The sequence below is a fragment of the Suricata suricatta genome, chromosome 14 (genome assembly GCF_006229205.1).
Source record: "Suricata suricatta isolate VVHF042 chromosome 14, meerkat_22Aug2017_6uvM2_HiC, whole genome shotgun sequence".
NCBI lineage: Eukaryota > Metazoa > Chordata > Mammalia > Carnivora > Herpestidae > Suricata > Suricata suricatta.
Genome location: NC_043713.1, coordinates 70,298,983 through 70,312,637, shown reverse-complemented (window position 1 = coordinate 70,312,637; position 13,655 = coordinate 70,298,983). Strand labels below are relative to the sequence as shown.

The 13,655-nt window shown below is 39.1% G+C and overlaps 2 protein-coding genes and 1 gene segment (V, D, J or C); 1 reads left to right on the top strand and 2 right to left on the bottom strand.

The window, feature by feature from the left end:
* LOC115277666 overlaps positions 1–13,655 on the bottom strand; it is an 869,742-nt gene that overhangs the window by 293,276 nt on the left and 562,811 nt on the right.
* The window catches only part of LOC115277665 (immunoglobulin lambda-1 light chain-like), a 653,789-nt gene that overhangs the window by 267,124 nt on the left and 373,010 nt on the right, over positions 1–13,655 (bottom strand). The window lies entirely within an intron of this gene.
* The window catches only part of ZNF280B (zinc finger protein 280B), a 32,414-nt gene continuing 24,002 nt past the window's right edge, over positions 5,244–13,655 (top strand). The window contains exons 1-2 of the mRNA XM_029921975.1: positions 5,244–5,343; positions 6,138–6,198. The gene's annotated coding sequence lies outside the window, so the exon portion shown is untranslated. The remainder of the gene's footprint in view (positions 5,344–6,137; positions 6,199–13,655) is intronic.

Genomic DNA, 13,655 nt, shown 5'->3' with positions numbered 1-13,655 from the left:
GGAGGAGGGAGAGAGAGTTGGGGAGAGAGAGGGATGCAAAACTTGAGAGACTATTGAATGCTGAGAATGAACTGAGGGTTGAGGGGGAAGGGGGAGGGGGGGAAAGAGGTGGTGGTGATGGTGGAGGGCACTTAAGGGGAAGAGCACTGGGTGTTGTATGGAAAACAATTTGACAATAAAATATTATGGAGAAAAAAAAGAAAAAAAAAGAAAGAGAGAGAGGAGAAAAGACTATAAAAAATAAAAATAATAAAAACAAAAACAAACAAACAAACAAAAAAAAGAAGCTCAGAAGGCTTCTTTAAGCTCGTTCCCAGTCAGCCTCTCCCTACAAAGTAACCATTACTTTGACCTCTAATAGATTCTTTTTTTAAACTTTGAGTAAATTGGACCACACAATATTTTTGTCTTTGTCTTCCTTTATGTGGATGCATTCTTGCATACAATGCAGCCATAGCATATTCATTTTTCATTGTTGGATAGAATCCCGCTAAATCAATATAGTAGAGTTTTATGCATCCATTTTACTCCTGATGAACTTTGAGGCTGATTCTTTTGCTATTTGGAATAAAATTTCCATGAGCTTGTGCATGTTTTTTGGTAGACTGATGTAGTCATTTCTCTAGAATATATGTATACTTATGAGAAGTGCTGGAACTACTTTGATTTAGCTGTTTAGTGCAGATTCTGCTGAATACTTTTTCAGAGTGATTGAAATAATTTACATTTCCACCAACAATATTGAGAATTCTATAGATACAATACTTGGTACTGTTAATCCTTTCCATTAGTGCCATTCTTTTGAAGTTGTAATGGTCCCACATTATTGTTTTTATCTACATTTCTCTAATGAGTAATGATCTGGAGAATATTTTTTCATATGATTATTGGCCACTTGAATACCATCCTCTCTTATTAAGTGTCTATTCAAGTCTTGCTATATTTTTTCCTTTTTTTTTAAAACTAGACTGTCAATTGGGAAGGGCATGAAGGAACTGTGCAGTGCTAAAAATGTCCTATATTTTGACCTGAATGGTGATTTCATGGGTGTATATATGTACATTAGGGTTGGTGCTTCATGGTGCATCATATTTAAGAAATTATTGTCTACCAAGGACCTAAACATATTCCTCCTATTTTCTTTTTAAAATGTTTTTATTTATTTTTGATACAGAGAGAGACAGAGCATGAGAGGGGGAGGGACAGAGAGAGAAGGAGACACAGAACCGGAAGCAGGCTCCAGCCTCTGAGCTAGCTGTCAGCACAGAGCCTGACGCGGGGCTCAAACCCACAAATGTGAGATCTGACTTGAGCCAAAGTCAGAGGCTTAACCGACTGAGCCACCCAGGCACCCCATCCTATTTTCTTTTAGAAGCTTTAACTGTTTAGCCTTTAGGTCTATGATCCATCTCAAATTTATTAATTTTTTTGTTTATTGTGTGGTAAGTCAGGATATCCAGGTTTATTTTTTCATATGCTTATTCAAATCAGCACTAAGAAGACCACTCTTTTCTCACTGTATTGCAGAGGAACCTTTGTATAAATATAGCAAGTGACTCTCTCTCTATATATATTTCTGGACTTCATTCCATTCCATTTCTTCGGTTCTCTAATCTTGTGGTAATGCCATACTGTTTCAAATACTGTGTTTCAATACTGTTTCAAATACAAGTTTATATGATGGTCAATTTTATGTGTCAACTTGACTGGGCTAAAGGATGCTTAGATACCTAGTTAAACATTGTTTCTGGGTGTGTCTGTGAGGGTGTTTTTGGAAGAGATTAGCATTTGAATCAGCAGACTGAGTAAGTAAGATAAGCCTTAAACAATGTGGATGAGCATTATCCAATCCAACCCAATCCAATCCAATCCAATCCAATCTAATCCAATCTAATCCAATCCATTGAGACCCTTAAGACAACATAAGCAAAGAAGAAAAATCTCCACCTCTCTTTTCTTGAGACAGGACATCCATCTCTCTTGCCTTTGGACATCAGAGCTCTTCAGTTCTTGCGCCTTCAGATTCTGACTGATTGATGCCAGTAGCTTTCTTGGGTCTCTAGCTTGCACACAGCATATGGCGGATCTTCTCTGTCTTCATAATTGCAGAAAACCCATCTCTCTCTCTCTTTGTCTTACTGATACTATCTTTCTGGAAAACCCCGACTAACACAGATATCTGAGAGTTTAAATTCTCCAGCATTGGTGTTCAAAGTTATCTTGGCTATTTAGGTGCTTTGTTGAATTAAAGGGGTTATGATGGAAATCCTTGTCTTGTTCTCAGACTCATATGCACTAGTTCATCATTAGCCATGGTGTTAGCTGTAGAGCTTTTTGTAGCTACCCATTGACTTTAGGGAAACTGAGCTAGAAACCAATAACAGAAAAATAATTGAGGAAAACCCCCCCAAATTCAGAAATTAAGCAATATAATTAAAAATAAGGCTGGGACTAGGGTGGAGGAAGCCAGGAGACTAAAGTGCAAAGTACCATTCCTACACTTTCACAAATCTCTTCAATGCTGTACTCTTATGCTCATTCTAGTGAGCTCCTATGAGAAAATGATGTAGGAAAATAAAATATTTGCAACTGAATTATATAAGATAGATCCAAAGTGGTTGTTAGAAGAAATTTGTACTTAAACTGAATATATTTAAAAAGAAGATGGGTTGGGGTGGGCAAAATGGGTGAAGTAGATCCAAAGGTTCAAACTTCCAATTGTAAAATTAGTCATGGGGAGGTAATAATGTACAGCATGGTGACAATAGTTAAGTATTGTGTCACATATTTGAAAGTTCGTAAGAGTACATATTAAAAGCTCTCATCACAAGAAAAAAATTGTAGCTTTGTTTGGTAATGGTTGGGTGTTCATTGGACTTACAGTGGTTACCATTTCACAGTATATACAAATATCGGATCATTATGTTGTACACCTGAAACTAATAAAATGTTATATGTCATTTATGTATACTTATGAGAAGAGGAAGGAGAATATGGAGAAGGAGAAGAAGAACTGGAGAAATGATGATCTAAGTCAGTGCTGTTGACAGAAGTTTCTGCAGTGATGGAAATGTTCTATATCTGCTCTAATATGCCTCTTGTGACTACTGAGCCATTGAAATGTAGCTAGTATGACTGAGGTACTAAAGTTTTTATTTAATTTTCATTAATTTAAAATTAAATTTAAAGACAGGAAAAACAAATCTTCCTTACAAATGAATTCCAAATAATTTTTGTACTCTCAATAATTTGTGTCTCTTATAGATTCTCTCCTCTCAATGAGACTATGTATCCTTTCCTGAAGGTAGGCGGGATTTAGCGGTTTGTTTCCATACAGTAGGATATGGGAAGGAGAAAAGTAACTTTGTGGAGAAATCAGTGGTAGGATGTATCCCTGATGGGAAGTGGTAAGGACTTATCACCTCTGTGGTATAATTCTAAAAACCTATATCCCCAGTGTAACCATGAGGAAAATATCAGACCCAAATTGAGAGACATTTTGCAAAATATCTGACACTTTAAGGACTCCTTAAAATTGTCAGGATCATGAAAAACAAGGAAAGTTTAAGAAACTGTCATAGACCTGAGTAGGCTAAGGAGAAACTATGACAGCGTGCAGGGCAGTGTACTGATTGGGAATTTGGAATAGAAAAAGGACATTGGTGAAAAAACTACTGAAATTTGAATAAAGCCTGGACCATAGTTAATAGTAACTTACTGAAAGATATTGAAGTAATTTTGAGGCCTAAAGGAGGTCATTTCCCAAATACACATTTTAGACATAAAAAATATTTTCTCTTTCTGTACATCCTCTTCATTTTGACTATGGTATACTTCACTGGATAGAAATCCTCAAATGCAAAGAACAATAATACTTAGACAGTGTAATCTGACCATAATAAAACAAGATGAGAAATTCATAAAGGAACAGCTTTTTAAGATCCCATAGATTTGGAAAATAGATACCATTACTATATAACCCTTGTGTTAAAAAGAGAATCACTAGGGAAATTAAGACATATATGAAATTGAATGATAATGAACATATTATGAAACAAAAATTGTAGGACACAGTTAAATTGGTACTTAAGTAAAAAAAGGTAAATTTATAGCATTACATACAAGAGAAACGAATGAGAGTTTACAAATAAACAGCCATACATTTATCTCAAAAAATTGTAAAGAGTGTAACTTTGTATGGTGACAGATGCTAACTACACTTATCATGATGAGCACTGCATAATGTATAGAATTGGAAAATCACTACACTGTACATCTGAAACTAATATAATACTGTATGTCAACTACAATACAATTGAGCATTTTTAAAAAATATTGTAAGAGGAACAACAGAACCTATAGACATAATAATAAAGGAAATAATGAGTGGAAAATATAAAGGAGTTAGAGATGAATATAGCATTGTTGATTAACAAAACCAAAAGCTATCTTTCTTTTTCCTTTCAAAAGATTACTAAACTAGACAGACTTTCTGGTGGAAATGGACAATTTTGAAAAATACTATATAGGGCCAGATAGTAAATATTTTAGGCTTTTGAATATGATTTCTGGAAATTAATCAACTGCTATTTTAATAGGAAAGCAGCCATAGACAATACCTAAAGGAATGGGTATGTCTGTGTTCCAATACAACTTTATTTATGGACAGAAATTTGAATTTTATGTAATTTTCAGATGTCACAAAGTAATATTCTTTGTGCTTTTTGCAAGCCATCATTAAATGTAGAGTTCATTCTTAGGTCGCTGCAAACTATGCCAGGCTGGACTGGATTGGCCCCAGATGCAACCTCAGGAGTGTGCATGTCAAAAACAAGTTGTTGGTCAAGGTCAGCTGGCGGCTGATGCTTTTATGAAAAAGGTACCACACCTGAGAGGATTATGAGAGCTAAACTCCAGGTTGACTAAAGTATCCCCTAACGGATTGGGAGCCCGCCCTTGACCTTGAACCCTGGCCTACTTAGCAACCCTGACTACTCAAGACATTTCCAAGGCCTCAGGGTGATCGCTGAGGCACTCAGCCCACCCACTCTGCCCCGGCGCCCAGGGATCACCACCCGAGGTGCCACAGCGCGCGCAGGCGCCGGACCCGGCCTCACCGCCAATCAGATCGCAGCGCCCCCCCCCCCCCGTCGCGCTGGCCTGGGGCCCGCACCTGGCGGCCAATCACAGATCCGCAGCGGGCGCGCGTGTAGAGGCGGCGGCAGCGGCAGCGGTGGCGGCGGCGCCTGAGGCCTGAGGAGGCGTCGTCCCCTCAGGCTTCGCCTGGGGAGCACCTCTGGGCGGTGCGCCTCAGGCTGCTCCGGACGCGGCGGACCCGGGCTGGTAAGGACGGGGGCGTGGCGCGGCCCTAGGTTTCCCAGATGGGAGATGGGAAGGATTCCGCGGCTTCAGAGTCGCGGGCCGCTCGGCGCCGGTCTCGCCCTGCGGGAGAGGCCTGTCCCTTCGCCGCGGTCTCTGAAGGGGGTGTTGGGTGAGCTGCCCCCGGCGGGTCGTGCGGCCCCTTTTGCGCACACCCCCTTCCCTAATCTTGGGGGGCGCCTTTCAGGAAGGCCCCCAGGCAGGGCGCCCTCGTCCCCAGGCCTGGGCCCAACCTAGGCCTCCAGAAGAAGGGGCCTGCCCTGATTCCTGACCCCCCCCCCCCGCCCGCGGCCCGCTCCTCGCCCGCCCCGCGGGGGTCTCTTGTGGAACTTAACGGGTTTCAGCCTCGCAAGCCAGGCCTTTCCCGGTTCTGGAAGTCTGTGGCCCAGACCCTTTGCAGGGGAGTCCAGCATTTTAAAATCCATTTATTGCTCTCATCCCCACCGCAGGGCCTTATTTTTCTTGTTGGCTGTCTGCCTCTGTCTGCCCGGACTCTTACCTGAGACCTTTCCCCGGACAGCCAGGACCCAGGGTGGTTTACAGGCTTTGGATTTGGGCAGTTGGCAGTCAGTGTTTTCTTTACTGACAGAGGGTAGATGGGAGGAACAGGTGTGGGGGGAAAGAAATCCAGTTTTCCTTTCTGGTTAAGTGTGGGATGCTTCACCAGCATCCAGATGGCAGTCACAGGTAGGCAGCGGGCCATAAAACCTTCCTGTAACATGGAAGTAACCCTGATCCTCCCTTCTGGTTGCCTCAAGGATGTGACCTTCTCCTGCCTGGAATAGCTCAAGTGCTTAGAAGTTTCATTGCACACCTGAGGTAAGATGAAAGGTCTTTATAATAAGGGTCAAAATGGAGTCTTTTTTTCAGGATCATAGATTTTGAGCTATGTGAAACTGACTTTTTTAAATTTTTTATTTTATTTTATTTTTTTACTATGGTAGGAGTCTAAAATGGGTTGATACACATACCCAAGATTTCAGCTGATGTATTAAAGTGGTTCATTTGGGGTAGATGTGTATTGGTTAAGAATGATAGCGTAGAGTTAGTTTTGTTCATTTCTATACGCTTTTCCTAATGGGTTTTATTTCAGGAAGTACTTGAGTGCGATTGGGTAGGAGAGGCCAAATGAATTCATTTCATGCCAGTAGGCAAAACAGTAAGTTCTATGTCCAGTAACTTGTGTGTATAGCTCAGTGAGACCCATTATATAGTTACCTATTGCTGTGTAATACATTGTCTCAAAACTTAATAAGTTAAGAAATGTTTATTTTGCAGTTTGTCATAGCCTTGGATGTAGGACTGGCTTAGCTGGGTGATTCCAGCTCAGGGTATGTTAGGAGGTTGTAGCGTAGCTTTTGGCTGGATTGGCAGTCTCTCAAGACTTGACTTGTTGGATGATCAGTGTCTATCTAAGCTTTCTCACTTGACTTTTAGCAAGGGGATCAGTTCTTAACTCTGGATCTCTCCATGGAGCTGCTCATGTCATGGCAGCTGGCTTCCCTCAGAATGAGTGATTCAAGAGAGATCTTGTCCCAAGATGAAGTGCAGAGCCTTTTTCAGAAGTTACAAACCATGACTTCCATATTTGCTCTGTCACATAGGCTAATCCTATGATACTGTGGAGGAGGACTACATAAGAGTGTGAATAAATAACAGGAGGCAAGATTCACGTGGGGCTATCTTGGAGGCTGACTCCCACATCCATTTAGCCACCTTTCCAGCTCTTCTCCATATTGATCTATTATTATGGGTGAATTATCTGGCTCGAGGCTAAGAGCAAAACCTCCCCTTGTGTACTAAATCCAAGAAATTTTTATTTATTCGGGAATATTGTTCCATCAAGTCTCCTCTTTGTCCTAGATTAAGTTTTCTGTTTCTCTGGATCATTTTCATCAGCAAACAGACTGACTGTAATGTCACCTCTCAAAATCCATCTTTTGATTGCACATGTCTTATCTGTTTATTTCATGTTTACTTTTCATTACAGGAAATTTAGTTTTTAATTTATGTGATCTGTTGGCAGCATTTATCAGAGTCGTTCATTTCCTCTTCCCTGAAAATAATTTTTCATTTGGATTGCAGCATGCTTTTTTTCCATTCTCTTTTACCACCTCCCCAGTTGGCTGTAAGTAACTGTTCCCTCTTCCGTATCCTTTTCTGGTTTCTTCTTATGTTCCTGACCTCTACGCAATAGAATGCCTGAGGGCTCGGATATCAGACCTCTTTCTCTAGATGATCTCATTCAGTCTTGTGTTTTCAATAACATTACATGCCAAAGACTCCAAAATTTGTGTACTTAGCCTAGGTCTGGTCTGGTATTTACCCAGCCTGAGCTCTGGTCTCATTTTTAACCTGCTTCGCATCACCGCTTATATGTGTCATCCTCTTCTTCACATCTAAAATCCAATCAGTCTATCAACAAATCTTGTGGACTTTCAAGAATTTGATCTAGAATCTGACCCCATCTCCTACTAGTCATTTTTTTTGTTTCTATAATTGCAGAAGCCTCTTACCATGCTTTCCTTCTTCCAATATTACCTTCTAAAGTCTTATTTCTTCACACAGCAGCAGAGTGATCCTCACTCAAAACCTCCCAGTGACCTGTCACACTTAGAATAAAAACCAAAGAACTTAGAATGGCTGACATTAATGTACTACAACGAACTCTTTCTTTGTTCTCATCTCCTTTACATTGGCTTACTTATGTTAGTCTCTTGACCGGTCCTTAAATTTGATAAACATACTCCAGCCTCAGAACCTTTGTATTTCCTCTTCCTTCTGCAGGAAAATTCTTCCTCAGATCTCCATAACCATGCTATACAATTACCAGCCCACCTCCATACTACCTGGCTCATTTCCTGCTTTATTTTCTCTGTAGCAGCATTTACAGCCATTTGAAATTGCATATATATGTATATACACATATAATATAACAGTTTATATAATCATTGTTACATTATTTACATATCAAAAAATATAGCATGTGATACTATAACTCGTGATAACATTATATGTATATATTTTTTAAATGTATTTTCCAGTCACCTCTGTTGCTGTGTCAGTTCCCTGAATAAAGGGTCTTTGTTTCAATCACTACTGTATCTCCAGTACTGAGGCCAGTACCTGGCCCATGGTGGGCTCATCAAACACTCACTAATACTCAAATTCCTCACAAACACCATCTTGATCCTTCCCCCTCCTGCTTTCTCTGTGGTTAGGAGGCTGTCAGACCTGCGCAGTTATCGTTCTATTCCTGTGTTGTTTCTTTGTTTCCCAGTCTTTTGTGAACAGGGGTATGTTCTCATTCTACTGATTTGGTATGTAGTTGTAGTTCATCCAAAATTGTGAACATCAGAACATTGACAACCTTATATTTATGACCACACATAGAACCTCTTATGATGATCTTTCACAGAGTAATAATTTTTCCCTTATTTCTCAGAAAAAGAAAAAAGGAAAAAAATAAAGAACTCCCCCCTCCTCCTTTCTTTGGACCCAGGAGTTCTACATAGCAATATTATGTTAGGGTCAATTTGATATGAAAAAAAAAATAATAGCAGCCTTCTTCATCTTTTGGTTTCATAACACTTAAAAAATTTGGATACGAGCTATCTTAACATTATCCTTTGGAAGTTCCTTATAGTTGTCAATGACAAGTATTCCTGGATGCATTCCTTATTCCTTATTCTTTCCTTTAAATGTATACGTCAGTCATTTGAGTAACACTGAATAGTGGAGTTCTGAGAGTTCAGCTTAAGCATCAGTATTATATACATTTGAAAACAAAATATGGATGCTCTGTGGAAGTCTTACCAGCATTGTTTTCCCTGAGAGCTTCCCAATAGTAGGGAGATATATGTTATACAGAGGTTCATGACAGGGCCCATCTAGCCTGCATAGAATATGCTCTCTGCCATAACAACTTCCGGATTCCTTATAATTAGGTGGACTAATTTATCACCCAAACTGGCATATTTTTAACAGTGAAAAGTGGCACTATTAAAAAATACATAGGGACAGCAGGTTAAACTGAATTGCCCTGGACAAATCAGGATATTTAGCAATCCTAATAATAATTAAGTTGGTGTTCCAAGCCCTTAGTATCAGAGTAATGTCCACTCTACAAGGAGATCTCCATTCATCCCTGGGAAGGTATGCCTCCCACTACAAATTTATACATTGGCCACATGATACTAGTTTAAGTCTTTCTTGGCTAGATTAGTTTGCTTTGTTACCATAATCGTAATTAACTAATTCTTATTACATGAATGGAGTCTGATTAGGGGCTTTGAAAATTTAGTATCACTTGTTCAGATGTGGGGATCACACCAGCCTATTGCTAGGCAGTTTTTTTCTTTAATTGAGATATAATTCACAAACTATACAATTCACCCTGTGAGTGCAAAATTGAATGCTTTTTAGTATATTCACAAAATTGTGCAGTCTTTACCACTATCTAATTCCAGAACATTTTATCAACCCTAAAACTCTGTACTAGTTTCCTGTGGCTACTATAACAAATTGCCACAAGCTTAGTGGATTAAAACAACAAAAATTTATTACCTCTCAGTTCTGGAGGCCTAAATCAAAGTGTTGGCAGGCCACACTACCCCCTGCACTCTAGGGGAGAATCCAGGGCTTGCCTCTTCTAGCTGGCAGTCTCTGGCTTGTGGCCATGTCACTCCAGTCTTTTTTCAATACTTTCTCCTGGTGTATGTATGAAATCTCCTTCTGCTTCTCTTATAAGGATACTCGTGATGTTTTTAGGGCCCATTTGTATAATCCAGGATAATCTCCCCATTTTGAGATTCTTAATCACATCTGTAAAGACTCATTTCCCAAATAAGTTAACATAAATGTTTCAGGGATTAGGATCTGGTATTTTGGTGAGTCATTATTCAACCTCTTCTTACATTCCTCATTGTTTTCTCCTCCCAGCCCATGGCAACCTCTAGTTTTCTTTCTGTCTCTATAGATTTGTCTGTTTTAGACAGTTTTTGAGAGGAGTCATACAATATGTGGACTTTCTGTGTCTGGCTTTATTCGCTTAGCATGTTTTCAGGGTTTATCCATGTCATACATAAACAGCAGTACTTTGTTTTCGTGGTTGAATAACATTCCATTGTATGATTATACCACAGTTTATCCATATATCAGTTAATGGACATTTGTATTATTTGCACTTTGTGGCTTTTATTTTTAATGCTGCTGTGAACATTGTGCAAATTTTTGTGTGGACTTCCGTTTTCAACTCTTTGGGGTATATACTTAGGAGTAAAATCATTGAATCATGTAACTCTATATTAATTTTTGAGGTGCTGTCAAACTGTTTTCCAAAATAGCTAACCATTTTATAGCAGTTGCACCAGCAATACATGAGAATTCCAAATTCTCCACATTCTCTGCAGCACTTGTTAGTGTTCTTTTTTATTATAACTAACCTAGTGGATGTGAAGTGGTATTCATTGTGATTTTGATCAGCATTTCCCTAATGACTAATTGTGTTGAGCAACATTTCTTGTGCTTATTGGCCATTTGTATATCTTCTTTGAAGAAATGTCTATTCATATTTTTAATTCATTTTTTAAATGTTTTTATTGTAAAACAGGTAACATATTATCATGTTAACCATTTAAGTGTTAAATATATTCGCATTCTGTTTTTTTCATATTGTTTTAAAACAGATCTCTAGAACCTTCTGTCTTACAAAATTGAAACTCTATTTCCATCCCAGTAAACAACATGCTCCTTTTTTCCCCTCTCTCTCTAGATCTTGGTATCTACCATTCCACTTTTTGTTTCTTTTCTATTGCTTTGGCTACTTTAGATACTTCATATAAGTGGAATTACTGTAGTATTTGTCTTTTTTGTGACTAGCTTTTTCCACTTAGCATCGTGTTCTCAAGATTCATGGGTGTTGTGTGTGAAGGACTCTTATTATAGCTGGATAGTATCCTGTAGTATGTATGCATCACATTTTTAAAATTCATCAGTTGATGGACATTTGGGCTGCTTTCACCTCTTGGTTATCACGAATAGTGCTGCTGTGAACATCTCTTCAAGATCCTGCTTTCACTTCTATTGGATGTATAACCAGAAGTGGGATTGCTAGATCATATGGTAGGTAGTTCTATTTCAATATTTTGAGGAACCTGTTGTTTTCCATAGCAGTTGTGCTGTTTTATATTCCAGTCACAGTGTATAAGGATTCTACTTTCTTTGCATCCACAACAGTTGTGTTTTTTTTTCTTTTTTTCCTTTATTAATGTTTGTTTATTTTTGAGAGAGAGAGAGACTGAGTGAAAGTGGGGAAGAGGCAGAGAAAGAAAGAAACACAGAATCTGAATCAGGCTCCAAGCTATCAGCACAGAGTCCTATGCGGGGCTTGAACTCATGAACCACAAGATAAGGCCCTGAGTTGAAGTTGGACACTTAACTGACTAAGCTACCCAGGCGCCCAGCAGTTGTTATTTCCTGGTGTATTTATTTATTTATTTTTGTATTTTTTGATAGTAGGCATCCTAAGGGGTGTGAAGTGATATATCATTGTGGTTTTGATTCACATTCCTCTGATGACTAGTATGTTGAACATCTTTTCATATACTTGGCCATTTGTTTGTCATTTGGGAGAAATTTCTATTTAATTCTCTTGCCCATTTTTTAAATTGACTTGTCTTTTTACTCTAATGATATAAGAAGTCTTTATGTATTGTGGATATAAGTCTCTTGGCACATATATGATTTACAAATATTTTCTTGCATTCTTTCTCTTTTTTAAATTTTTATTTATTTTTGAGAGAGAGAGAGAGCGTGGGTGAGGGAGAGGAAGAGAAAGAAGGATACACAGAATCTGAAGTAGGCTCCAGGTTCTGAGTTGTTACCACAGAGCCCTATGTGGGGCTGAAGCTCATGAACTGTGAGATATGACCTGAGCCAATGTTAGATGTTTAACCAACTGAGTCACCCAGGTGCCCCTATTGTCTCCCATTCTGTGGGTGGAATTTACATTTAGTTCTAATCTGTTTTATTTTTTGTATATGGTGTAAGCAGAGGTCCAACTTCCTTCTTTTGCATGTGGTTGTGTGGTTGTTCCGACGTTTGTTGAAAAGACTTACCTGTTCTGCACTTAATTATTTTGGTATTCTTGCTAAAAATCAGTTGACCACTAGTGTATGGGTTTATTTCTGGACTCTGAATTGTATTCCATTAATCTGTGTTTCTATCTTTGACCCATCTGGCAGGTCAGTCAACGCAGGTCCTGAGGGAGGGAGTGAGAATTCGGGGGCAGGGGACACAGAATGGAGGCAAGACAAGTCTCTGATCAAGCCTCATTTATTGAGAGAACACACACGTCTTTTAAAGGGCAGATAACAAGCAGCTGACGTAAGTCAGTTGCTAAGAAACAAGGGCACAGATAAGGGAGAAACTAAAATTGCAGTTTCAGCACAGCACAGCGCCTGGGAAACCGATAAGAAGGCCCAGCCTACAGGCCCTGAACTGGGAGTAATGATGCAGTTCTGCTGAGCTGGGAATGATAATGCAGCTCTGCAGAGAACACAGCTTTGCTCTGCAGGCTGCTGATCTTGCAGGTCGAGGCACATATCTCTTCTTCTGGCAGCTTTTCTGGTGCAGTTTCCCACATATCTTCATGTAAGTACTGACTTCTTGGTTGCTGAGGTTTTGAAATCAATGTAAAATTTTAATTCTTTTTTCAAGATTGTTTTGGCTCTTCTGAGACTTTTTCATTTTTATATGAACTTCAATTTCTGTGAAAAAGCCATCTGAGGTTTTGATAGATCAGTAATCTTTCGATCTTAACAGTATTAAATCTTATCCATGAACATGGGAGGCGTGCTTTAACTTAGATCTTCTTTAATATCCTCACTAATCTATTCAGTATAATTCAGTGTTTTCAGTATGAAAGTCTTGAAATATTTTTGGTAAACTTATTCTTAAGTATTTTATTCTTTTTAATGTTAGTGTACACAGACATGTTTACCTAATTTCATTTTCTTTTTTTTTAATAGTTTATTGTCAAATTGGTTTCCATACAACACCCAGTGCTCTTCCCCATAAGTGCCCTCCACCATCACCACCACCTTTACCCCCCTCCCCCTTCCCCTTCAACTCTCAGTTCATTTTCAGCATTCAATAGTCTCTCAAGTTTTGCGTCCCTCTCTCTCCCCAACTCTCTTTCCCTCTTCCCCTCCCCCTTAGGTTTCTCCTGTTTTCCTGTTAGACCTATGAGTGCAAACATATGGTTTCTGTCCTTC